Source organism: Bos taurus, chromosome 15 (genome assembly GCF_002263795.3).
Source record: "Bos taurus isolate L1 Dominette 01449 registration number 42190680 breed Hereford chromosome 15, ARS-UCD2.0, whole genome shotgun sequence".
Classification (NCBI taxonomy): Eukaryota; Metazoa; Chordata; class Mammalia; order Artiodactyla; family Bovidae; genus Bos; species Bos taurus.
In genome coordinates, this window is record NC_037342.1 from 64,947,842 (window position 1) to 64,975,266 (window position 27,425).

Consider the following 27,425-nt stretch of genomic DNA (forward strand, 5'->3'; position numbering starts at 1 on the left):
TGGGAGATGGTGAAGGACAGGGGAGCGTGGCGTGCTGTAGTCACAAAGAGTTGGACATGACTGAGTGACTGAACAGCAACAACACTGACACAGCATCATCCCCCAGAGTTCATAGTTTACATCCAAGTTCACTCTTGGTGGTGTACATTCTGTGGGTTTGGACAAATGTATAATGACATACATGCACCACTTTAGTATTATACAGAATAGTTTCACTGCCCTGAAATTTCTCTGTTCTCCACCTATTCATTCTTTATTCTCCTTCCCCAGTCCCTAGCAGCCACTAATTTTTTTTTATCATCTCCACAGGTTTGCCTTTTCCAGAATGCAGTGCAGTTGAAATTTATCTGCCTTTTTGGAGTGTTGGAGAGGGAATACAATTTGCTCTTGTTCAGACTTAGTCTGGAAACTGGTGGCTTAGGGGGACCCAGTGGAACTCTTGGAGTATAATCTTGGGGATCATGTCTTTTAGTTCTCTGTAATCTGACTCCTCGGTTGTTTCTCACAGTTTATAACTGGGGTCTTGTGTTACATCTAGTAATACCTCAGATACCCTGGAAACTAGAAGAGCCAGATAAGCTGTGTTGGAATCATCCTACCCTCATACCCTGGGGGCTCAATTGGTAAAGAATCTTCCTGCAATGTGGGAGACCTGGGTTCAGTTCCTGGGTTGGGAAGATCCCCTGGAGAAGGGAACGGCTACCCTCTCCAGTACTGTAGCCTGGAGAATTCTGTGGACTGTATAGTCCATGGGGTCACAAAGAGTTGGACGTGACTGAGCTACTCTCACTTCCCTTCACTTCACTTCACCCTCATGCCCACATAGTGCCCACTACAGAGTTCCTGGCTCAATGCTTCTCAATGAAGGAATCTCCCACCTCATTATTCTGCTTCTCATTTTCTTTTAATAAAAAGATGATGCCCCAGAGAGCAAGCTGCTCTTTATTTGAGCAAAGTTAACATGCTGACAGTCAGCTTGGAGTGGACCAAGATCGTGTACAAGTTTACAGCAGGAAATATACCCATGGTTTTGGCAAGCCACAGTTAAATGTAGCCCAGGCAGAATCTTGCCAAGGGTGCACTTAGGTAGTTTGAGATACAAACACTAACATCAGAAAAAAGATATCTTGGGAAAAAAGAAACCCAAACAAATGGGGCGGTAGCCTTCAAGTTATCCTAGGCAACTTGCCAATCAGGCTTCAGGAAAACATTACATTCAGAACTAATCATCTTCCTATGTTTTGTAGCGACATGATGCCCTCCAGCCTGCTGCAGCAGTAAGTGCCACTGAACTTTGACCCATGGTACATGCCTCTTTGATCGTGTTTAATTTACAGCAGCTAGGACTAAAATCCAAGAGGGCAAAAAGCAACTGAGCTGGGAGATATCTAATGTGGCCGTTTGTCTCTAAATGTGACTACAGGTGAAGCATTTCAAATATTACGTGACTTGACTTCTTAAGTTTGTGCTGAGGAAATAGGAGTGAGCACAGATACTTAGCAACAAAAAAATTCATCATAGTATTGTTCAGTCAGTTCAGTCACTCAGTCGTGCCTAACTCTTTGCAACCCCATGGACTGCAGCACACCAGGCTTCCCTGTCCAGCACCAACTCCTGGAGCTTACTCAAACTCATGTCCATCGAGCTGGTGATGCCCTCCAACCATCTTACGGATGAGGTGTGTTGTGATTGTGAAAAGATAGAAACACTATAAATGTCTAACAGAAGCAGATTGCTAAAATAATAGACTATCCATATAGTACAATATGGAGCCATTTAAAATAGTGCTGTAGAAATATATCTTTTATCTTGAAATATGTTTACCATACATTCAATGAAAAAGGTAGACTATAATGGTTTGATCCTACTTTTGTTTAAAAAGAACAGAAAGCAACCTAGAACACTCAAGTTTGGGAATTCCCTGGCAGCCCAGTGGTTAGGACTTGGGGCTTTCACTGCCAGGGCCTAGGTTCTAACCGTGGTCAGGGAACTAAGATTCCACAAGCTTTGTGGCTAAAAAAAAAAAAAAAAGGTAGATGAAATTACAGTTTCAAAGTATCTTTTTGGGTTAGGGCCTTGTCTATATTATTTGATCCTTCCAAAATCAGTATGTATTACTTTGTTACAATGAAAGCAATCAGATCAGATCAGATCAGTCGCTCAGTCGTGTCCGACTCTTTCGACCCCTTGAATCGCAGCACGCCAGGCCTCCCTGTCCATCACCAACTCCCGGAGTTCACTGAGGCTCACGTCCATCGAGTCAGTGATGCCATCTAGCCATAAAATGAAGGTACAGGGCCTGAACTTCCCTGGCAGTCCAGGAGTTAAGACTCCGAGCTGCCAGTGCAAGAGGCACAGACTTGGTCCCTGGATGGGGCGCTATTATTAAGATTCCACATGCTTGTAGTGTGGCCAAAAGATGTTTTTAAAAAAGTGCAAGGCAAAACTCTAGGAAGTATTATGGAAGTAAATAGATGAACCAAAAGTTATAGAATGTTCAGTTTTCCCCACATGGCAATTTGTGCCCTGCTGAGATGTAATGAATATGTTTCAACAGCATATTTCACATCCCATTGTTTGTTTGCCTATCTGCCTCTGCTTCAGCCCAAGCTTCTCGAGAGCTGGGATTATTATTTATCACTGTATGCCTAGCACATAGGTCAGGAGTCTATTATGTGATGAGTAAATGTTGAATAATTGAGTAAACAGCACACTGAAGAGTGCTGAAAGATTTCAGTTTTAGTTCCAAGACACAGTGTTGATGATCACACCATCTGTCTTGCTTTAACCTAGGAATGTAGTCAGTGTATTTATTTATATTAAACATTGAAAAAAGCAGTGGTTCTCACACTTAGATGATGATCAAAAATATGTGGGAGCTCTATTCCCAAACAAACAAATCAGAGCTTGACATAAAGAACTGTAAATATCACCAAGGCAAAAATCTAGCCCACCACAGAAGTCCTCGAGGCAAAGTGAACAGAAAGGGTCAGGGGCCATGGGCTAAAGGTAAACAATTCATAGAAATCACACATATGTGTTGTGGGTACTACATCAAAGAATATCAGGTTTGGGGATCTTAGAAAGTATTCCTGGAAAATGGCAAACCAAACAATAATAATACTCAGTGCTTTCAAGGGTAAGGAGAGGAGGGACTTCCCTGGTGGTCCAGTGGTTAAGCCTCAGAGCTTCCTCTGCAGGGCGTGCAGGTTCCATCCCTGGTTAGGGAAGTAAGATCCCACACGCTTCACTATGCACTGACACCTCCCCACAAGGGTAAGGAAATGAAAATATACTTGGATGCATTTTTTTCTGGAGATAACCAAAGCATACCCATCAAAAGCCTTACAAATAAGCATAACTTTGACATGGCTATTTCACTTCTGAGGATTTATCCTACAGAAATTATCATGGATGTGCACAAAAAAGTAGCTGTAAGGATGTTCAACAGAGCGTCATCTATAACAGGGAAAATCAACAAAGCAAACTGTATCAATGCCCAGTAGCAGAGAACTGGTAAGGATAATAATCATGGAACACCCATTAACATTCTGTTAAGAATAACTCGTGACAACTAAAAAGATACTAGATGCTGTACAAATGTATTTCTAGGTATGGAAAAATGTTTCTAATATGTTATTACATTTTAAAAATAAGTCATATTACAAGGCAGTATGCAAAGCAGACTTAATTTTTATAAGTGAAAATATACAAGTGGATCAAATATAATTGGTAATGGTTTTCTCTGAAGGAGGGAGATTACTGACTCAAAATTTTCTCTTTTTTTTTTCCTCTTTTCTAAGTTTTTTGAAGTAAACCTCTGTTGCTCTTATAAGAAAAAAAGAAAAGACTTTAGAAAAAAATATACATATATTAAAGCATCATACAAATAAGATCAAAGGAGAAAGGGTTTATTTTTATTTTTTGAAGCCAGCTCTTATATAGCACTTACTATACACAATGCATGATTTCAAGAAAGTTACATGTATTAACTGTTTAATCCTCCTGAACACCCTATGATTAAGTCACAGAGCTACTAGAGCTAGGATCTGGTCCCTGCGAGCCTAACTCTGGAGTCTGTCCTCCTAATGAACACCCTACCACCAGGGAACACATCTCGGTCTGTGTCTGTCTCTCTTCTGACATACCTTAATGATGTCTGTTTTTCATGTCTCATTGATTCTTGGCAGCTTGGAAGGAGCACATACTGGAGAGGATCTGCCTTGCTTTTAGAAATTAACTTTGAGAATGACTCTAGGCAAGGAACAATGGGTAAACTTTCTCTCTCACTGCCTCTTGCCGTATTTGCCACACTGGTTAGGTGTAGTGCCTACTCCTGATTATTGATACAAAAGATTCACTCTCAGTGTCGAGAGTTTTCCTGATAGATTTCTCCTATGATAAAGCCTACTTTCCCTAGTCTTTTAGCACTTGGTGGCATACTCAGCAACTCCTAGCAAATCTTCAGAAACAAATTATTGCTAATAGGATAAGGGACATAATGTGTTGATGATATGTCACCCTTCCAGGCAACATGTACATACACAGGCCTTCTAGAAATTATTCCTGCAACCAAAGACTTCTCATTTTCATGGTAGGTATTTTGGACATTGCAGGAGACATAATTCAGGCGTTAAGAGTTCAGCAGGCTGAGCTAACAGCTGTTTCCGGTTCCCTCATCCCCGTCAGCTTCCCTATAAAGTTTGCAAAAGCGAAAAACTCCTGTTCCCAACCTCTTCCCTCCAGGGGTGGCCAGGCAGCACAGTGCTAGCCAGTAAGTTGTAGGTGGTAGTCTGTTGGGGGTTTGGAAAGATTTTTCTTTTCTTTCTTTCAAGTTCTCTTTGAGTGCAGATCTTTATTGGGTCTTGTGGGATCTTTGGTTGTCCAGCTAGGGATTGAACCCACGTCCCCTGCATTGCAAGGCAGATTCTTAACCACTGGGCCACCAGGGAAGTCCCAGATTTTGCATTTATGATAAAAGCAAAAGGTTAATGTTTGTGTGCTCCAAAGCCTCCTCTCACCCCTCAACAAGTACCTTCAACTTGATACCTGGAGCTTTTTTTTCTCATTTGTGATGGGAAGGAAAAGGTCAGAAGATGCCAGTCCAGAAATGACTGAGTCATTGAACCGTCACCAGCAGCTGCTCAAGTCCAGACTTTTGTCTAAATGTGTGAAACACAATCTCTATGTGTTAAACTACAGTTAACCAGTTGTCTTTCTCTGTCAGCCAAAGCATTCCTAACTGATCCACACATCTTTAAAAACAAACCGCAGTTCCATTTCACAGCTCTAGTTTTACCCAGAACCTTGAAGAGCAGTCCCACTATTGTAGGAAGACAAACAAAATAAAAATTCCACACAGTTGTGGGGTTTGTCCACAACATTTCTGGGCATGTTACATGTCTATTTAATTTGCGGTTACTTTAAACAGAAAGATATTAATGTTTAAAGATCGAAGCTCATCATGGGTTCAGAAATATTATACACAGCTTTAAAAATTCTGCTGTTTTACTGATTTGATAAAAATATTTGATAAAGTGAATTTACTCAGATATTTGATTACTATTTTTCAGTTTAGTTAAATCCAGTGCATAACAGGTGCTAGCTGGTCAGGCCTGGTTCTTTTCTTTCTTACTCATCTTTCTTTTATCTTTCCTCATTTCTTCCCCTCCCCACCTCCTTCTCTTCCTCTTTTTATTTTTTTGGTAAACTGTAGTCCCATACCAGAAAAAAAAATATAGCATGTTAGAACTCTGAGCTTTCACTGCCGAGGGCTGGGTTCAACCTCTGGTCGAGGAGCAAAGATCCCACAAGCATAGCCTAAATAAATAAATAAAATAAAGGTACAGTGTAATAAATAATAACGAAGCAAACAGGTCAAGATTGAGGTGCTGAACAGACTTAGAGAATGAACTTATGGTTGCTGAGGGGGAAGGATGGGAGGACGAGATAGTTTGGGATGGATAGGTGCTCACTGCTATATTTAAAATGGATAACCAACAAAGACCTATTGTATAGCACATAGAACTCTGCTCAGTGGTATCTGGCAGCTTGGATGGGAGGGGAGTTTGGGGGAGAATGGATGATGTATATGGATGGTTGAGTCCCTTTTCTGTCCACCTGAAACTATCACCACATTGTTAATCAACTATACTCCAGTAAAAAATAAAAAGTTGTTTGTTTGTTTTTTTAAAAGAGCCACCTGGTGGAGATCTTCTGTTTATCCCCACAGATCCACTTTCTATCTGCTGTTTGCCTGGAGGCTGACCTGTGTTACCAGTGAGCAATTTGGCTTTCTTGGCTGTCTCTTGGGTCTGCCCGAGGGGAAGCCACGGCAGGAAACCTTTTGGAGAGACACTGGGAGTTGGGCCTCTATTCCTTTGGCTCTTAATAGGAGATCATCTCAGGCTGGCTGTGTCTTTCCACTCCTTTTAAATTGGTAGACTCTACTTAATTTTCTGTCCCTTCAGCCCATGGTGCTAACAGCGTAGCTGCCACTAACTCCAGTTGAGAAAGCATCTCCTGTGCTTCCCTACACCTGCCCCTTTGTAATTATCGTCTTTTAAATGAGCCCTCTTCAAATTATGCTGTTTTGAGTAAACCCTCTGTTTTCCAACGAAAACTTGATCCAATACAGTGACTACTGACAGCTTGTAACTATTTAAAGTTTATTTTATTTTTAGGGGCTTGCCATTTTTTAACTTTTTATTTTGTATTGGGGTATAGCCAATCAGAGCTTCCCTGTTGACTCAGATGGTAAAGAATCTGCCTGGAATGCAGAAGACCTGGGTTTAATCCCTGGGTAGGAAAGATCCCTTGGAGAAGGGAATGGCTATCCACTCCAACTGTAGAAGGAAATAGCAACCCACTCCAGTATTCTTGCCTGGAGAATCCCATGTACAGAGGAGCCTGGTGGGCTACAGTCCATGGGGTTGCAGAGTCAGACATGACTGAGCAACTAACACACACAAACATGCACACAAAGCCAATTTTAACAATGTTGTGGTAGTTTCAGCCATACATATACATGTACCCATTCTCCCCCAAGTAGCTATTTAAATTTTAAATGAAATAGTTTTAGATTCTAAAATGAAATAAAATTAAAATTCAGCTCTTCGGTTACACTAGCCACGTTTCAAGTGCTGGATAGCAACACATGACTAAAGGCTATGGTATTGGCCAGCTCAGATGTAGAGAATTTCTGTCATCCCAGAAAGTCCTGCTGAATGGCACCAACAGAATATTGACAGTCCCCAGAGTCCCCAGAGGCTCTTTCTCCATCATACTTCTTTTATTCCACCCTTGCTTTTCCTTATAATTTTACAACCTTTGTAAACTTTCTAAACAATACATTTTGGGTTTTGCCTAGTTTCAACTTTAAAATGTAATTTTACAGCATGTGTTTTTGTTGTCTGGCTTCTTGACTATTTTGAACACCCGCTTGTGTGGTAGATAGCTAATGCTTGTTCATTCTCCTTGCTATATAGGGAGATAGTGAAGGATGGCATGCTGCAGTCCATGGGGTTGCAAAGAGTCGGACACAACTGAGTGACTGAACAATGACAACTTTCCATTGTAAAAATACATCACACTTGAAAAAAACCCCATCTCTTCTACTGTTGCTGGATGCTTGAGAACATGGACACGTTCCTGGAGTGGAATTGAATGTTTGGGTCATAGGGTGTGCATTTGTTTGCCTTTAATGGATCATTCCAACCTGTTTTCCAAGGTAATTGAACCAATTCATGCTCCCACAAACAGTGTAGGAAAACATCTGTTACTTCACTCCCCTCCAGCACTTGGTACTTCGGATGTTTGCATTTCAGCCATCCTGATGAGTATGGAGTAGTATCTCCTTGTGATTTTTAAACTGCATTTTCCTGTTTACCAATGAAGTCAGTATTTTTCAATTTCATTTTTCCCCCATATATAGTTAAGTGTCTCAGCATCATTATTAAAAAACACAGTCCTTTTTCCGTGCCCTGTATTGCCATTTCTGTCTAATCAAGTTCCACATATATGTGGGTGCTATTTTTTTTTAGGATATCCTTTTCTTATCTATTGGTTTCTTTGTCTATGACTGTATCAATTCCACACTGTTTTAATTATCATAGCTTTGATATCTTGATATCTGTTGAAATAAATCCTTGGTCATTTTTCTTATTTAAGAATGTCTTAGGGATTTTTGGCCCTTTGCATCATCACATATGTTTTAAAATTAGCTTGTCAAGTTCTAAAAACAAAACAACACAAAAGAAACTGCCCAAATTCCATTGAAAGTTTTGGTTAATGAATATGGTATAACTCCTCATTTAATCAGACTTTCTTCAATGTATCTCAATATTATTTTATCATTTTGCCTATAGAAGTCTGTTTTTCCTGTGGTCATGTATGGATGTGAGAGTTGGACTGTGAAGAAGGCTGAGCGCCGAAGAATTGATGCTTTTGAACTGTGGTGTTGAAGACCCTTGAGAGTCCCTTGGACTGCAAGGAGATCCAACCAGTCCATTCTGAAGGAGATCAGTCCTGGGATTTCTTTGGAAGGAATGATGCTAAAGCTGAAACTCCAGTACTTTGGCCACCTCATGCGAAGAGTTGACTCATTGGAAAAGACTCTGATGCTGGGAGGGACTGGGGGCAGGAGGAGAAGGGGACACCAGAGGATGAGATGGCTGGATGGCATCACTGACTCGATGGACGTGAGTCTGGGTGAACTCCGGGAGTTGGTGATGGACAGGGAGGCCTGGCGTGCTGCGATTCATGGGGTCGCAAAGAGTCGGACACGACTGAGTGACTGATCTGATCTGATAGAAGTCTCTTATGTCTTTTAAAAACAATTTATTTCTAGGTACTCAATATTATTAATGCTGTTGTCTGTAGTATCACTTTTCAAATTTCATTTTCTAATTTTTGGGGGAGTATGAAAATGCTATTGATTTTTCTGTATGGACTTTGTATCCTAGGAACTTTGCTAAGATCTCCTACTGCCCTAATAATGTATGAATAGATTCTTTTGGATTTTTTCCATTATTGTATAATCTGAAAATGACATGTTTTCCCTTCTTTTTTCAATTGCTGTATCTTGTATTTCCTTTCTTCCTTTATTGCACAATCTAGGGCCTCCAGCATACCCAACAAAGTTAAGCAAAGGCTATGATTGGAAATGTCTTTGTCTTTGCAACCTCCAGAGGAAAGATTTAACTGATTCACTCAGTTAATTATTTGCCTTCTTCCCCCCAATACCTTTTATCTGAATAAGGAAGATTTCTTCTATTCCTATTTTAAAGCATCCCTTGTTATTATTTTTTAAAAATCATCAATGGATATTGAATTTTATCAAGTCTCTCCTTTTGTTGCATCCATGGAAATGATCTTATGCCTTCCCCCCTCTAATTCATTTATATGGTGTGTGTATACTAAGTTGCTTTAGTTGTGTCTGACTCTTTGAGACACTGTGAACTGTAGCCCGCCAAGCTCCTCTGTCCATGGGATTTTCCAGGCAAGAACACTGGAGTGGGTTGCTATGCCCTCCTCCAGGGAATCTTCCTGACCCAGGGATTGAACCTGCGTCCCTCGTGTCTCCTGCATTGGCAGGCGGGTTCTTTACCACTAGTGCCATCGGGATGAGTTGCCAGTCTATTTCCTAATATAAATATCTTAAAATATGTATCTCCGGGTATATCAGTTTAGGCTCTTTTGATTGCAAAAGTAGTGTAAGCCAACAAGGGAACTTATTGTTTGATTTAATGATAATTTCAGCAGAGGTGAATTTAGGCATCCACTTATGTCATTCGGCCTCTGTTTCTTGCTGCCACTGTGTGTGCTTTCCTCTGTACTGGCTCCCCTGCTTCCCATGCCCCACCCCCTTATCTGGGGCAAGACGACTGCCAAAAGATACAAGGCATCTTCTTCAAGCTTAAGACCTACCAGAATAAGGTTAGGCTTCTTTCTTTCCGCTTTCCCAGCAAAACTGTCATTATACGTGACTGGGTCATGTTCCCATCCCTAAAGCCATTACTAAGCCAGTGGAATACAGTGACCTGATTGCTTAGGTTTTAGTCATGAGTCCAGTCCTGCAGCTGGGATGACATCAAGTTATCCTGAAGCAAGTGGATGGGGGCAAGGGCAGGATATAGGGGATTCCTCAGAGGAAAACTGGATGGCTACCAGAATTAGCATAAAAGGATGTCTCCTTCAATAACCTAGATCTTTACTGCTACCAGTACCCTGCTACATCTTAATTTGATGATTTTATTTGGCTTACGTAATCTAATTTATTAAGTGCTAGGCATCATGTAAGTGCTACAGATAAATTGCTTCTATAATTCTCACAACAACCCTAGGAAGCAAGTCCAAATATTACATTTATAAAATGTAGCCCAAGTGACACAGTTGAAGGGACAGAGCTGAGATTGGAACTCATATATATTTATCTCCAGGTTTGGATTTTTTTATATTCCTTAACACTGTTTCTCTGATCATCTAACTCTAAATTATAACGATATTGAATCTAGTTTTCTAGATGTAAGACCCTTTACCTCATTTCTACAGAACTTTGAAACATTATCCATGAACAATGTCTTGTAATTTAACATAACCCCAGAGGAACATACAAGCGGAATGTTACACAATTCATCACATAGGATGGACATCACCCAGAGAGCTATATGAAACATGGGTTAGTACTAGCTTGACTTGTTGCATAGCATGGGGCCATTTCTGAATTTAGGTTGCCTGTGCATTGGCTGCCTAATCCCAGAGTTTCACATTAAGGAAGTTGAAACACTAAGGATGCTGTCTGGCTGGTAATCATGGCATAATGAGGATACAGGTCCCTGAGGTCACATAAAATGTTCTTGTTGTGCTTTCCATGCTGCTGAGTGAAGCGCTAAACCTTGGAGCCTCTAGTGCCTTGTGGACACCCAAGGGTGGTGGGATCCCTGTGTGTCCCGGGGTGACCCACCTTCTCTAGTCTCTGGTTGTCACCTTCTGCAGAGATGCTTTGATAACCATTATAATTGGAGAATGAAATTCTATTGCTGTCCAGTTATCAGTACATTGCTTCTTTCTTCAAAATAGTCTTACATTAAGAATAGCTGGGCTCCAATTAAAATAGACGACACGTCATTCTGCTATATTTCCTATCTCCAACTCATTGCTTCTGTTATTCTCTATACTAGAATGATGGGAAACTGGGTTAGTTTAGGTTTGCTAGAACAAACTTCGCAAGTGCATAGTTTTTCGTTTTGAGGTGTTGGTCTTTTTACTCTTTTTTTGACCACTGAGCTGTGGAATCAAACCAGCCCTGAAATAGGCCCTGCTTATTTATGGGCCTTCCTGTTATTATGTGACTGATTGTTTCCTTTTATTATTTAGACCAGTTAACATGTATTTTCTGTTACATATGTGCAGCTGAATATATCCTAACAGATATATTAAGATGTTCTAAGATGAGAATTTAAGAATTTTATCTCTCTGTGCTTATTTTTATCATCAGTAAAATTAATGGATTGGAATATGTCAGAGGTCATTTAATCTATCTTTAGCAGTGAAATCCATTTTTCAAGCAAAGTCTTGCATGGAACATATAAATATACAAAATACTTTTTAAGAAATCAAGAAATGAGCTCCTCATTCAGTAATTCTCATTATTGGTGGCAAATACTCCATTGTTTGTGCAACCTTTTATTTCCTTGGAGTAAAATTTAAAACTGACTAGTGTAGATAATAGAATATATGTAATCTATTATGTATAGTAAAATATGAAATATGTAAATATATATTAAGTAGCTGACATCTCTTGCTCTGACTCCGTGCCAGGGATTGTGCTGAGGTTTTTTTTTCTCCTGAGGGCTTTTTAAATGCATGGTTTTCTTTTAAAGTCATAACTTCATGAAGTAGATATTTGTATTTACTAAACAGAATAATAATACCTACCTCAAGGGATTCTTGGAAAATTAAAAGAAGATCCTAGAAAGCTGAGTGGGCAATTGAGACATCCTGCAATTTCCTTTCATTGAATTTGAACCTGGGAAGAGGTGCCCCTGAAAATGTTGCCTAGCCCTGGACTTTCTGATTCCAAGTCAGGAAATTCCCCCTTTTTGTTTAAGTGACCTTAACTGATATACATTCTTTCTGAAATTTAGTTTCAGTGTTCTCACCAGTAAAAATGAGATTTGATGTGTAGTCTCCTCTTTAATTCTTTGTGATATGTTGGTTCTTCCAGTGGCAGAAAATAATATCAAGAGCAGTACTGTAAGAGGAAAAATAAAGAATGCATTCAGAGATGCCCTAGAATGTGTGCTGAAGCCTACAGAATCAAATTAAAGATGAGTCACAGAGAGGCTTAATGGCTTCCCGGGGTTCTACAAGCTCTAAGAGTCTAGAGTTGAGACTAAAATCCAGAGATCTCCAATTCCTAGGTCCATGCTGTTTATACTTCACGCTGCCCCTAGCCAACTTGCTGATCTTGGTCTCTAATAACACTGAGTTTAGCCAACAGGAAAGGAAATCTGATGGGTATTATGAGCACGCGTGTTCTATAGATGAACTTGTTGCACACCGTAAACTAGAACAACTCTGTGAACCAACTGTTCTCCAGCACAAAATAATTTAAGTCAGAAAAAGCAAGTATGCTCTGAATTTGACTGGTCAGGACCTCCTATGGCCTTGTGAAGAAAAGAATGTTAGCATGGTGATTTTCTGTGTCCATAGAAGTGTGCCTGTAATTTTGTACTCTGACTGTAACCCTTCACGTGAAAAGTTCATGTACAGAACCACTGAAATATATTTGGTAATTCTCTCTAGCTTTTGCCATTTCTCTGTTAGCTGGAAAACTAAAAATGCTGCAATACTCTCAATGTTTTAGATATTATTTAATTCGTTGAGTGATCGCTGGCTTCTCCCATACTTCAACAGATGAAATAAGCTGGCCAAGGTCTTACTTGCCTTTTTCACACGTTCTCTAAGGTTCTTGTAAGTCTTCTGGGAATGAGGTCCCCACCTTTTTATTGAGAACAGCCTTATCATATTGTGATAACTTCCAAACATTTAAATGTAACCCAGATGTTACCACAAGCCTCCCAAGGCCCCTCCTTGCCAAGATGGGCACTTTTCTGATGAAATTTCCATTGCGCTGGATCCAGCTCCCACACCACTCTTGTTTTGGCTTGAGGCCTGTGCCTTTGCAGGAACCTGCCCCTAACATTTGCAAAGCCCAGGGCAGGGCAGAAATAATAAGAAAAGCTCACACGGCAGTTGTCTACATATTTAATGAACTATTAAATACTAAACTATTAAGTAAAATACTGTCCTCCTACTTTGACAAATATGTCTTCGTAACAACACAGAAGGCCAGGTTGCAATTTATTCATTTATCTTGGCCGTGCTGGGTCTTTGTGGCTGCACGCAGGCTTTCTCTAGTTGCGGCGAGCAGGGGCTGCTCTTCGTTGCAGTGCAGGGGCTTCTCACTGTGGTGGCGTCTCTTGTTGCGAGCACGGGCTCTAGGCGCACGAGCTTCAGCAGTTGTAGCACTCTGGCTCAGCAGTTGTGGCTGGGGGGCCTCCAGAGTGTGGGCTCAGGAGTTGTGGGACACAGGCTTAACGGCTCTGCGGCATGTGGAATCTTCCTAGACCAGTATCGAACTCATGTCCCTTGCATTGGCAGGCAGATTCTTACCCACTTAATCTTCCCCATCAGGGAAATCTCAGGTTGCCATTTGGAATTACAATTTAGAATTCTTGGACTTCTGATTCACCCTTGGAATTTGGCAGTGTAGGGAGAGTTGAACCCTGCCAACTGAATCCCTCTGCTCCCTGTCCATCCTCCAATTTTTTTTTTGTTCCTGTGCCCCCTCCTCCACTATCTCACACCATGAAAAGGTTTCATGTGTAGCTATGGACATTCCAGCATGTCTAAGTTCTGTGTGCTGGCCCTCAAATAGCAACTCTGTGGGGCAAACCTTAGTCCTATTGACATGCACAGCAGCAAGATGGGCTATCATTAGGAGGATGGACCCAGCGATAAAGCTTGTGCATGTCCTAAGCGTGGGCTGGGGTCCTTTGGGCAGGGTACCGGAGCATGGTCTGGGAAGGTGGAGGGTGTGGTTCTCAGACCAGGTGCATCAATATTACCTAGAAGCTTGTTGGAACTGTAGAATCTCAGCCTTGCTTGAAAACCTAACAAGCCCCATTTGGGGATGCATTCATATCGCAGTGGGATTAGCTCTGCTTTAGAATGGGGCTTGGAGTCTGAAGCTGGATCCCTCTGGCCCAAGTTTAAGGAGAATACTGCCTTTTGCTGTTACTTCTCTCTTGGTTATGACCCCGGCATGTGACTCAGTTGTGTTTTTCTTGATTCCTATTATCCCCCATGAGAAAAAAAAATGTTATTTGTGGAATCAAATGTATGATGAGGATGTGGAGAAAGGGGCAAGGAGGATTATGCAGCAGTGTTATCCAAGCCTATAACAAAACGGAATCAGATTCTCTTGTTCTTCAAAATTTCCTTGGTGATTTCTAGGTCTCTTCCCTTCTGACCTCCATATTACTGGATCTCAACAGCTTAAAATCTCTTTTGCTTTACCGTGCGGCTCACTCTCTTGCCCCCAAACTCAGCTTCAGGATCCCTTTACTTAGTTAAGGACTTGATGATATTTTTGCTAAACCCTGGACTTAATTTCCCTGTCACTCTCTGCAAGGGGGTGGGTATGGTATAAAGATATTTGTATTTTATAATTCATGGATACAAGTTATGCCTCCCCCCAAACAATCTTACAGATGAAAGAGAGGACAGTTAAGTTCTTAAATACTAATTGTTTTCCCCTTTACCAGGTAAGGCTAAGTAATTGTTGTCGTCTAGTCACTAAGTTGTGTCTGACTCTTTTGAGACCCCACGGGCTTGTGTAGCCTACCAGGCTCCTCTGTCTGGGGGATTTCCCAGGCAAGAACACTGGAGTGGGTTGCCATTTCCTTCTCCAGGTGATCTTCCCAACTCAGGGCTCAAACCCATTACTCCTGCATTGGCAAGTGGATTATTTCCCAGTGAGACACCTGGGGAGCCCAAGGCTGAGTAGACTTCTTCAAATTGACCAGGTCTTCATAGCTTGCAATTTTTTTTTCATGCAATCATTCACCATTAAAGGTTTACCTAATTGCTAAAATCTCCTCTTTGTATTGGAGAAATATTCACCTTTTGAATCTCAATATGTATATGGCTTCCCGCTATCATCCTTAATTTTAATTGCATTTCTAGATATACTATTTTTTTTTTTTTTTTTTGAGGGCTGTTCTGCAATCAGGATCAGATCTGATCCTCACTACACAGCAAACTTAGTTTTTCTGATGGTAGTCTGAAACGAGGATCCAGTTCTTTCCGACAGACGACGACGTGTGTTCACTGCCGACTCTCCAACCGCCATAGTTGGATATACTATTTTTAAATGCCATTGGTATAAATGGTTTCTTCTCTCACTTCAGGACCAAATGACTCTGTTTTCAAGACAAGTTAAAGAGAAACAAAAAGAAACTGGAGGAAATGTTGATCTCTGTTTTCTCATGGAATGAATAGCATCGGTCAGTATTGTTTCTTGGTTCCATGGGTGAGACTTCTTCTAAGGACAAAGAACTTTGGGGGACATGTCTTATTCTTTACAAAGTTATCTTTGCTATCCAAATGAACTCAGTTCCTGGGTTCAGAGAGTCTGGTGAATGAATGTGGATAACAAGGGGAATCTTGTATGTTATAGCTCTGAAATCAAAAGGTCTACATAGCTAACTGTGATTTTAGCCATTAAAATCTATACTATTTCTAAGTCATTTGGCAGTCCAGACTCAATGCTGGTTTAACTCCTGAGAGCAAAGCTCTGATTAGCACCATATACATGGCATCTGGTTAAGAATTTCCAGAGTTTCTTACATTTAAATTAAGCAATCAGAAAAGACACAAAGTTACTAGAGCAAAGGAATTACATCAGGCTAAGGGGGAAATGAACTTTATTTTAAACAAATGCAGGAGTGAAAGACATTACATAGTAATTGAAAAATGACCATTTTATGAAAATGTTAAAAGAGTTCCCTGGAGAGAGCTATGCTCTGTAGAGGACTCAATTTGATTTTTTAGAAAACCATTCCCTTGTCAATAAAGCTTCAGGACAGCTCTTGTTGCTCCTAATGCCAATCCACTAGAATCATTAAAGGGCTTCCCAGGCGGTGTTAGTGGTACAGAATCTTCCTGCCAATGCAGGAGATGTAAGAGATGCAGTTTCGATCTCTGGGTCAGGAAGATCCCTTGGAGAAAGGCATGACAAGCCCTCCAGTATTCTTGCCTGGAGAATTCCATGGACAGAGGAGCCTAGCGGGCTATTGTCCACGGGGTTGCAAAGACTCAGACATGACTGAAGCAACTTAGCACTCAGCAGAGCCATTAAAGTCTCTCCTACATAGAAAATCCAGAGCTGCAACTGTCTTGATATATCAAATAATGTTCTAATAGTTTTTCAGTTGGAATTATCACTGCAGAATAGAAGTATGGTCTTATAATTGGTAATAAACTCTCGGTACAAGTGAAGGAGAGTTGTAATTTGACATGAGGACACACCAATCCAGGGGCAAATCCACGTTTGCCAAGACTTTGAAGGTTATGATGATTATAAATGTGAACACAAGTGCCTGCACTGAAATGTCACTGCATGACTTGATGGGGCCTCTGGCAGGCTACCCCGAATTGTCACTTTGGCATGTGGATGATTTCCAGTCTTAAACAATCAAGGCTCAACAGACTCAAGAAGAGCCTTTTATCCCTTCCTCTGCTGCATTAGAGAATTTAGATAGAGGGCTTGTACCAGAGAGAGAGAGAGAGAGAGACATTAGCAACACTAATTTTTTCATTGGGAGGCTTATCGCATGATTCAACAAATGTTTGTCTACCAAACATTTGCTCTTCCCATCTTTCTGTGAATTGCTGTCCTTCCCTTTCAAGTGCCAGACCCCTACACTCCTCTCCTTAGCTCAAAGTTGGCCTATAAGCCTCTATTCCCGGGCTGCATGGGAAGAGTCTCATATTTGGGGGTTTCTTGTATGTATGAAATTAAGTCTGTTCTTCTCCTGTTCATCTAAGTCAATACATTAGCCAGAGAACCTAAGAAGGATGTCAATCTATCTAAACCTAGAAGCTATCTAAAATATGCTTCTATTACATCTTAAATATTATCTTTAAAATTAAAAAAAAAATTTAAAGTTCTCGAAGAAGATGTTCAGGCCTCTAAAAACAGGTTCACAGACTCTGAGGGTCTGTTCGAGAAACACTGAAATACTAGGGCAGAGGTTTGCACACACGTGTTTACTCAGCGCTCTCTCTTTTACTGTAGGGTCTTGGGCAAAGTGGCCTAACCTGTCTGAGGCAATTCCTTCACTTTGAAATTGAGAACAGCATGTGTCTCATGGGGCTGTTGGAATTAAACATAGCTATGCCACGCCTGGAACGATGATAGAGCAGTAATGCCAGGGTAATTTTTTTTTTTTTGGCCATGCCATGTGGCATGTAGAATCTTCCCCAACCAGGGACAGAACCCACACCTCCTGCAGTGGAAGCGAGGAGCCATGACCGCTGGACCACCCGGGAAGTCCAGCACGTGGGATTCATAATAAGGAGAATAAAATCAGACCAGGCTTTGTACTTCTGGTTCATGTGACCATGGGCAAGTGACAAAAGTGAAGTTTGTTGTCCTTTACCTGACTGAGGAGTGTAATCAGTCTCCTTGTTCTCCTTATCCCTGACTGAGGAGTGTAATCAGTCTCCACCCTAACTGGCTTGACAGCCGGTAGAAGTAACGCCCGGTGCTGTGCTTCTGCCAGATCCCCTCACCCTTCGCTTCTTCCCTGTCTCCCCACTTCTCTCTCTTTGCTCCCTCCAACCGCTTTACCCCTGCAAAATACACTTTCTGAGTGTTGCCTGGATTCCACACGAGCATTCAGTACTTTGTATCAATGGTGTTTTCCCTTCTTTTTCAAAGGTATTTTTTTGAGTGATAACTAGAACATTAACTACTTGACAGTTTTCTCACGGACAGTTGTCAACTACTCTAGCTGGTACACTAAGCTAAGGACATTGAACCCACTGGATGCCTGAAAGGAGAAAAAAGAAACAGGAAACTTCATTCTGCCTTTCCACTCCTAAATATATTGACATTTCACAACTTTTCCTTAGTCTATCATATTAAAAAAAAAATCACTATTACATACTTTCTTGTAAGTCACTTTGTAAACTAGTTATCTCTGTAAGTTTTGAATGTTTTAACACAATAAAGTACTCCTGCATTACTTGTTTCATTAAAAATACATCTTTAAAAAAATCTATTACAAAAGTTATGCCACATCTTTTTGGAAATCTGAAATGCCAACTTGAATAGTACCTGTTTATGAAAGGTAAATGTTGATGGGACTTCTCTGAAACACATAAAATAACAGAAATTAATGCCATTATTTAATATTTATCATTTTAAATCTATCATCTATCAAGGTTATATGTGAAATTCTTCTCATGTGATCAGCTTTCTGTTGAACTTTGGTTTTAAAAACAGAGACTGTTTCATGAAAGACAAATTTATGCGACAACTGTACTCTAGCATTTGGCAAACACACAGGACAAACAACATACTGCTTTTGCAATAAGGCCAAGAATCAATGGCCTTTGATTGCCTGTGTGTGACTCTAAAATGTGCAGCTAGGCTTCTTTCGTGCGTGGGGAAGTGGGAAGAAAAGTACACATCACCCAAAAGGAAAAATCTGGAGTGCGTAGCGCTGGGTTCCAGTCCTTGTTTCTAGCTAGTTTTGAATGCCGGATACACAGATATAATAATCCATGAGGACCTCAGTTATTTATTTTTTCCAGCCTGTTGAGGTATAATTGGCAAATAACAATTGCATATATGTAGGGTGTACACAGTGCTGATTTAATATGATTTAATGTATGTGTATGTTGTGAAATGAGCACCACACTCAAGCTAATCACATCACCTCACATAGTTGCCATTTCTCGTGCGTGATGAGAATACTGAAGGTCTACTCTTACAGCAAACTTCAAGTGTATTAACAGTATTATTAGCTGTCATCACAATGCACACTAGATCTCCAGAATTTAATCATCTTATAATGAAGTTTGGATCCTTTGACCAACATTTCCTCACCTCCTCCACCCCCCAGCCCCTGGCAACCCCATGCTATGTTCCGGTTCTACGAGTTTGACTTTTTCAGATGCCACATGTCAGTGAGCTCATACAGTTTTTCCATGTCAGTGAGATCATACAGTTTTTGTCTTTCTGTGTCTGACTTGTTTCATTTAGCACAGTGTTCCCCAGGTTCATCCTTGTTGTTGGGAACAGCAGGATTTCCCTTTGCATGTGTATATGTGTGTGTTTATAAAGAGCTGATAATATTCTATTGTGTGTGTGTGTGCGCACACCATATTTTCTTTATCTACTCATCTGTCAACAGATATTTAGGTAATTTCCGTATCTCGACTGTTGTAAATAATGCTACAATAAATGTGAGACTGCAGATATCTCTTGGCGGTACTAATTTCAGTTCCTTTGGATGTATACCTAGAAGTGGGATTGCTGAATAATATGAGAGTTCTAGATTTAATATTTTGAGGAACCTCCATATTGTTTTCCATAATGGCGATACCAATTTACATTCCCACTAATAGAGTACAGGGGGTCCCTTTTCTCTACATCCTCTCCAACATGTACCGTCTCCTCTCTTTTTGATGGCCATCTTTAAAGGTACTAAGTGATATCTCTTTGTGGTTTTGATGTTCACTTCCCTGATGATTAGGGATGTGGAGGACCTCTTTATATTGTTGTTGTTTAGTCACTAAGTCGTGTCTGACTCTTGCAACCACATGGACTGTAGCGTGCAAAGCTCCTCTGTCCATGGGATTTCCCAGGCAAGAATACTGGAGTGGGTTGTCGTTTCCTTCTCCAGGGGATCTTCCTGATCCAGGGATTGATCCCCAGTATCCTGCATTGGCAGGTGGATTCTTCACCACTGAGCCACCAGGGAAGCCATCTCTTTGTATACCTGTTTGCTATTTGTAAGTTTTCTTTGGGGAGAAAAAAAAAATGTCTATTCAGGTCCTTTGCCCATTTTTAAATTTGCTTATTAGGGTTTTGTTTGTTTGTTTTTTGCTATTGAGTGGTAGGATTCCTTATGCGTTTTGGATTTTAACCCCTTATTTTAAAATTGCTAATGTGTAGAGGTTGGATTGTCACCCTGCTTATTTAACTTATATGCAGAGTACATCATGAGAAACACTGGGCTGGAAGAAGCACAAGCTGGAATCAAGATTGCCGGGAGAAATATCACTAACCTCAGATATGCAGATGATACCACCCTTATGGCAGAAAGTGAAGAGGGACTAAAAAGCCTCTTGATGAAAGTGAAAGAGGAGAGTGAAAAAGTTGGCTTAAAGCTCAACATTCAGAAAACGAAGATCATGGCATCTGGTCCCATCACTTCATGGGAAATAGATGGGGAAACAGTGGAAACAGTGTCAGACTTTATTTTGGGGGGCTCCAAAATCACTGCAGATGGTGATTGCAGCCATGAAATTAAAAGACGCTTACTCATTGGAAGGAAAGTTATGACCAACCTAGATAGCATATTCAAAAGCAGAGACATTACTTTTTCAACAAAGGTCCATCTAGTCAAGGCTATGGGTTTAACAGTGGTCATGTATGGATGTGAGAGTTGGACTGTGAAGAAAGCTGAGCACTCAAGAATTGATGCTTTTGCACTATGGTGTTGGAGAAGACTCTTGAGAGTCCCTTGGACTGCAAGGAGATCCAACCAGTCCATTCTGAAGATCAGGCCTGGGTGTTCTTTGGAAGGAATGATGCTAAAGCTGAAACTCCAGGACTTTGGCCACTTCATGTGAAGAGTTGACTCATTGGAAAAGACTATGATGATGGGAGGGGGCAGGAGGAGAAGGGGTCGACAGAGGATGAGATGGCTGGATGGCATCACCGACTCGATGCACATGAGTTTGAGTGAACTCCGGGAGTTGGTGATGGACAGGGAGGCCTGGCGTGCTGTGATTCATGGGGTCGCAAGGAGTCAGACACGACTGAGTGGCTGAACTGAACTGAACTGAGAGGTTGGATAATTCCTTCCAACTCAGCCAGTTGTCTTTTCAGAACAGTGGGTTAACTAATTCCTGAAACTGTGATCTTGTTAACTTGAGAAAGATTAGAAGATAGGGTCGGTCCAAAGGGCAGGGACCATGATAATTTATAGATTACTGAACCCCAGAGCCTGTGTAGGTTTTATTGATACCCAATAAAAACCTGTTGAGTGTTAAACAGCTGAGGGCTTACCAGCAGGCAGATTTTTATTTTCAATTCAGAGCTAGCTCTACTGACAGTTCTAAAGCTGTAAATCTAAAAATTAATAATTGGTGCACATTTGGGGGAACTACAAAGGGGACTAAATTCTTCAGTGACAGCTTTCATTCGTGTAAGGGATGAGGATGTTAATATTCCAGCCTACCATCTACAGGTTAGATCATTTTATGACTTATACCACAAGCTCCAGACATTAAACAAAGGTCTTTTTTCAATGGAACAGATGTCTATTGTATTAAAGTTGCCCCTCCTAACAATAACTGACTTCTCCAGTGCATTCTGACACTCTTTCTTGCTCCTTCCCCCTGGCTCCTACTGCCATCACCACCTGCATGCCAGTGGCAGTTTCGGGGTTGGCGGGGGCGGGGGTGGGGGGTCAGATATAAGACCAAGGCCCAGGAAGAATTAAGGAAAGGCAGGGATGTGTCCTTGGTCCACGCTACTCTCAGGCTGACAAAGTGCCGCCTCGGCTCCACCCCCCAGTGAGCCCGTTTAACTTGATGTTCTATAATAAAGCTGCCCAATGGGCTGGTCATGCTCCAGAAAGGGTGGGGAGAGTTACAAAAGCCAACGCTGCCCTTAGTTCAGCTCAGCCAGTAAGCAGTGGAGGGGTTGTTTTCCTAAACTCAGTTCTCAAAAATATGAGAACTTCTGCCATCAGTATTTAATAATACTGTTTTGTCCACAATTTTCTGTTTTAGAGCTTAAAACATTCATGTCAAATATCTTTGAGGTTGGTCACATATTTGCAATTCTTTCAGTTCCTAGCCAATGGAAGTTGGAAGCTATTGCTGTAATTTTCCCAAGAAGCTTACCTCATAATCACACCCTATCTTAAATGATGTTTGGCAGCATTGAGATTGAGAGTTCCAATATACTTACTGTTTTATCAAAAAGTAAGTCATAATTAGACATATTATAATTTTTTTCCTTCTTTATTTTCCTGATATGTGCCTTCAGAAGTGAGGTTCAACACCATGGAACTTGGCTTCCATGAGTATTAACCTGGACCTTACTGACATCTCATTAGCTATCTTCTGAAGTGACTCGAAGACAGCTATTATTTCTTTTCATAAACAAGTCACAAATTGAAGAATCTTGATATTAGTAATAATCTTGGTTTTTCTGTTTGGATGTTTCACTTAGTAGACGTGGAAACCATATTCTAAAAAAGTTAAATACTGATTTACTGCAGACCACAATGCTAGGAGATGTCAGAAATAAAACCCAAGGATTTTGATTTCCAAATAAGAGTCCATTTTTCTTTACCAGTAATTCTCAATATGTGGTCCAGAAATTTCTGTTGATCCTTGAGGGCCCTGTCAGGGGGTCAATGAGGTTGAAATGATCTTAATAATACTAAGATGTCATTTGCCTTTTTCACTGTCATTTTCTCATGGGTGTACAGGGGAGTACTCCAAAATTTACGTAATCTGATATTGCATCAGATGGCATGTAAAAGCAGATATGAGAATCCACTTGTCTTCTATACCAGACATTAAAGTATTTGCAAAAATGTAAAACATATTCTAATTTTTTGAAAATATGGTTATTTTTTACAACAATATGTCATTTATGTTAACATATATTGGGCTTATTGTTTTTATTTTAAAATAATATTTAAATATTTAAAATTTATCAGTTATAATTTCTAATCATATACACATATATATTTCCAACATTAACAAAAGAAAGCTCTTTGGAGTCCTCAGTAATTTTTAAACATGTAAATGGGTGCTAAGGTCAAAAGCTGGACACCATGCTGGTTGAATAAGTATTGAGCAATACAGGACTGTAATGTCTCCAGAAAGTATCCTTTTCTTTTTTTTCAGAAAGTGTCCTTTAAATTGAATCACATTTAAATAAGCCAGACAAAGACAAATATCATATGATAGTGTTTATATGGGGAATCTAAAACAAAATGATTCCAATGAATTTATTTACAAAACAGAAGTAGACTCACATAGAAAACAAACTGATGGCTACCAAAGGGGAAAGGGGAAAGGGATGGGGAGGGATAAATTAGAAGGTTGGGATTAATAGTCATACACTACTATATATAAAACAGAAAACCAATAAAGACCTACTGTATAGCACAGGGAAGTATACTCAATATTTTGTAATAACCTATATGGGAAAAGAACCTGAAAAAGGATATATATATATATATATATATATATATATATATACACACATACACACACACACACACACACATATATATAAAGGACTTCCCTGGTGGCTCAGATGGTAAGGAGCCTTCCCGCAACTTGGGAGACCAGGGTTCGATCCCTGGGTGGGGAAGATCCCTGGGAGAAGGAAATGACAACCCACTCCAGTACTCTTGCCTGGAAAATGCCATGGATGGAGGAGCCTGGCAGGCTACAGTCCATGGGGTCGCAAAGAGCTGGACATGACTGAGTGATATATCACTCATATATATATCAATTATTTACATTACTTTTCTGTACACCTGAAAGTAATACAGCATTGTAAATCAACTGTGCTTGAATAAAAAAAAATTTAAAAATAAAATAAGATAAAATGCATCACATTGTTTTGCTTTTTATGAGTTGTATCAGTCAGAACCCCTGAAAAAAACAGCACACTCTGAAGGGACAATTGTGGAAATTTTCATGAAAGGAGTATATAAAAAGGGGGAAGCATCTGTGACTGCAAGCAGCCTGTGTGCCACTCTTGCTTCTGAAGAGGCAAAGAAAAAGAGTGGTTTTTGGAACCAATTATACCTATAGCTGTAGGACATGGCTGTTTCCAAGAAATCAAGGAATCATGGCAGGGTAGGCAGGCAGTGAGCTTGCTAAGAGTGGATCCCAATTTTGTGGGATTCGAAGCTTATATGTATAATTTTCACTATCTCTATAAGGAAAAGAAAACACACTTAAGTATAAAAATCAATCTTTGTTTACAATGGTAAAAAAAATCACAACTTACAAACTTGAATAATCAAAAAAGTACCATAAAAACATTACAAAATCCCCCCCTTCCAAAGCATAATACTTTATTAACAGCCTGACATATCTCTAAAATACTTTTTTTTTCATTTTGAGTGCATACTTTTTGATCACCAAAAGAGGTAAAAATTTTCAATAGAGAGAATAGAAAGGTAATTCAATCTTCCTTCTAGCATAGTTTTCCAAAAATTTGTGTTTGTTATTTATAGTTTAGAAAACTTTCATTTTGACTTTATACCTTACTACTGATAATGCCATTTAAAATTGATGAATTATAGGATATTCCCTGGTGATCGAGTAGTTAGGATTCCACACTTTCATTGCCGCAGCCTGGGTTCAATCCCTGGTCAGGGGACTAAGATCCTGAAAGCCATGCAGGAAGGCCAAAAAAAAAAAAAGAACCTTAGCTTAGTGGAGTGAGGACAGGTAAGGCAGTGATGGGAGATAAAACCAAGTGACAAGACAACAAAGTGCTGGAGTTTTATAGGCGAGGTGAGAAAAGAGGGTCAGATGTTGGCAAGAGGCTGAGCATGGGTTTCTGTGCATTAGAAAGAGAAATCAAAGGCTCAGTGATGCTCGCCAAACAGAGGAAAGGCTACAGAGATACTTGGTATCAGAGTCAGACATAAGTCTGCCATACTCTAGCTTGTGAAACTTTATGAACAATTACTAACTACACACGGAAGAGACTGCAAGTCAACTGTATTTCACTAAACTCAAGTAAATAATCTCCAACTCAATGTCTCCTTAGCAGGATGCCAAAAATAACCACAGTCACTCCAATGACACGTGGTAAGAAAGGTAAGGTGGTGAAGGGGAATTTGGATTCGAAAAGATGATGGTTATATCAATTGTGGTTAAATACCTCACTCATTTTATGAAGACTCACAAAAGTGCACATAAGCACTTTGTGAGGACTCCTCCCAAAAGTCTGGAAGGAACATGTGTAGGTGAGGAACTCTAAAATTAAGCTTCATTAACTTTGTGGTAAATCCAACTTTGGTGCTAATCTAACGAATAACTTGGTCCCTCTTTCTGCCTAAACTCTGATCTCACGCCAGCCCACCATTGGCTGAACTCAATAAGAAGGCCGGGTATTGTGGGGCCAAGCGGATGATAAAAATCAAAATTTCTGGAGTACAGATTAGAGTCAAGAAGGATGGAGAGTAAATCTGGAGTAGCAAACAAACAATCAAAATGCCTATTTTTCAAGAGAAGCAGATGAGCAAAGTGATGCCCTGGAGAGAGATTGCATTTGATCCAATTCCCAGTGAAAACGAGAAAGAATCAAAAGTCCTACCACTTTAAGACACTGTCCCTGGTTAGGGAGCTAAGGCCATGTGGTGCAGCCAAAAGAAAAAGAAAAGTCCTACCACTAAGCAGCTGAGGCCCAGGAAACAAAGGGCCTTTAACAAGGAGACACATAAATCAGCAGGTACAGGAGATAAGACCACTGGAGGAATCATGTACATCATTCCATAAATCATGTACATAAACACCTGAAAGTTCTCTATGGGTACTGTGTTTTCTTTTCTTCCTTAGGGTCTTTTAATAGGTCCAATGATCATAACGTGACTTGGCAATAAATTTTTGGTGGCCCTCCCTAGCTCCTTCTACTTAATTTAAGCTTGAAAGACTTATTCCCATGCAAATAATGTTATAGACAGTGGTTAGATTACCAGTTCTAACCACAAAAATCCTTTTTTCATACAAATGTGACTGAACTGGACTCCCCAAGAGTATGCGAACATTTCCAAGACCAAGCTCAAGTATAAAAAGTGATATGAACCGGAAGTAAAAGAAAAGAATGGCAGCCTATCTGGAATAAGGCAACTCCTGACCACAAGAGGATGGAAACGACTAGAGGAAGGCAAGATCCGAAGAACAAATGTTGATGCCCTATGAGTGGGAGGTTCACACAGAGGAAGAAAAGATCTATAACATGGCCTCAGGATGAGAAGTTGTAGGAGTACAGATCCCTGTTGAGGTCTGGGAGGACCATTTTCCCCCAGCTTTATTATGCCGAGTCTCAGACTTTATAGACAATCTCTCTAGCTGGGTATAACCAAGTCTCTTTTCACACTTTACCTAATTTAAATGTCTTGACAAGAGTAAAACACCAATTGAAGGTATTTTCATAGAATAAGCCATTTTTGTACTGCTGAACTCCTGAGCAATTTTCTCTGGAATATCACAAAATATATTGTTATTTCACTTATTAAAATGCATTGCTCGAACACCTCAAAAATTAGTTACATTGTCTTAGGGAAGACATTTTCTAAACTCTAAGGCAGCATTTCTGTTAATAAATAGTGGGTTTGGACATCTTATTTAACTTAGTTAATTATTCTACATCAGGAGCAAGCCAACCTCTTCATGCTTGTTTATACTCTGTCATGATGGGGAGACTTCATTGACCTTTATATTCTTTTTGTTGTGAAGATTAAGTGGTAGAGTTTGGCAAAAATCAGCAGTGTCCAGCACAAAGCAGACACTCAAAAAGGGGAACTTCTAAACCAAAAAGGGAATCTAAAGGACTGAGTTTTTGTCCTACGTATTTTAGACTATTAAGATTTATAACTTGCAAATATTTCGCTTTTCTGTTTTTTATTTTTAAAAGCTTTTTATTTTATACAGGAGTGGATTTCTTTCTCTCTGTTTTTTAAGAGCTGAAAGCATGTTAACAGAGTTCAAAGCCCCACCCAGCAGGGCCTAAGCATTCCCTCAAAAAAACTGGCAGGCCACCAACCGCCACCTCCCAGGGCACCCTGAAGGATACTGATAAGCCGAGGAGACAGTCACATCTGGGTACGCGGGGTCCAACCCCAAATTAGTTAATCGGGCGTTTGCAGGTCGGAGGTGAGGAGGTGCCGTTCCTTTTCCTATCTCTTCCCAGCCTCTCCTCTCCCGGAGTCCCTGCTCCTCAGCCCCGCCCCTACTTGGCTTCCAATCCCATTCCGCCTGGAGTTCAAGCGACCAATCAGGTGACGGTCCTGCCGAGGGGGCGGGACGAGGGGGGCGGAGCTGAGTGGCGGAGTCTGAAGTCGCCTATT

General features: G+C 40.4%; 1 long non-coding RNA gene across 1 annotated transcript; it reads right to left on the reverse strand.

The window, feature by feature from the left end:
- Positions 1-13,255: 13,255 nt before the first annotated feature.
- LOC104974297 (uncharacterized) lies at positions 13,256-27,385 on the reverse strand. Its single transcript, XR_811649.4, has 2 exons — positions 27,152-27,385; positions 13,256-15,488 (listed from the first exon to the last, which is right to left on the reverse strand). It is a non-coding gene; the product is annotated as an uncharacterized lncRNA (long non-coding RNA).
- Positions 27,386-27,425: the final 40 nt, after the last annotated feature.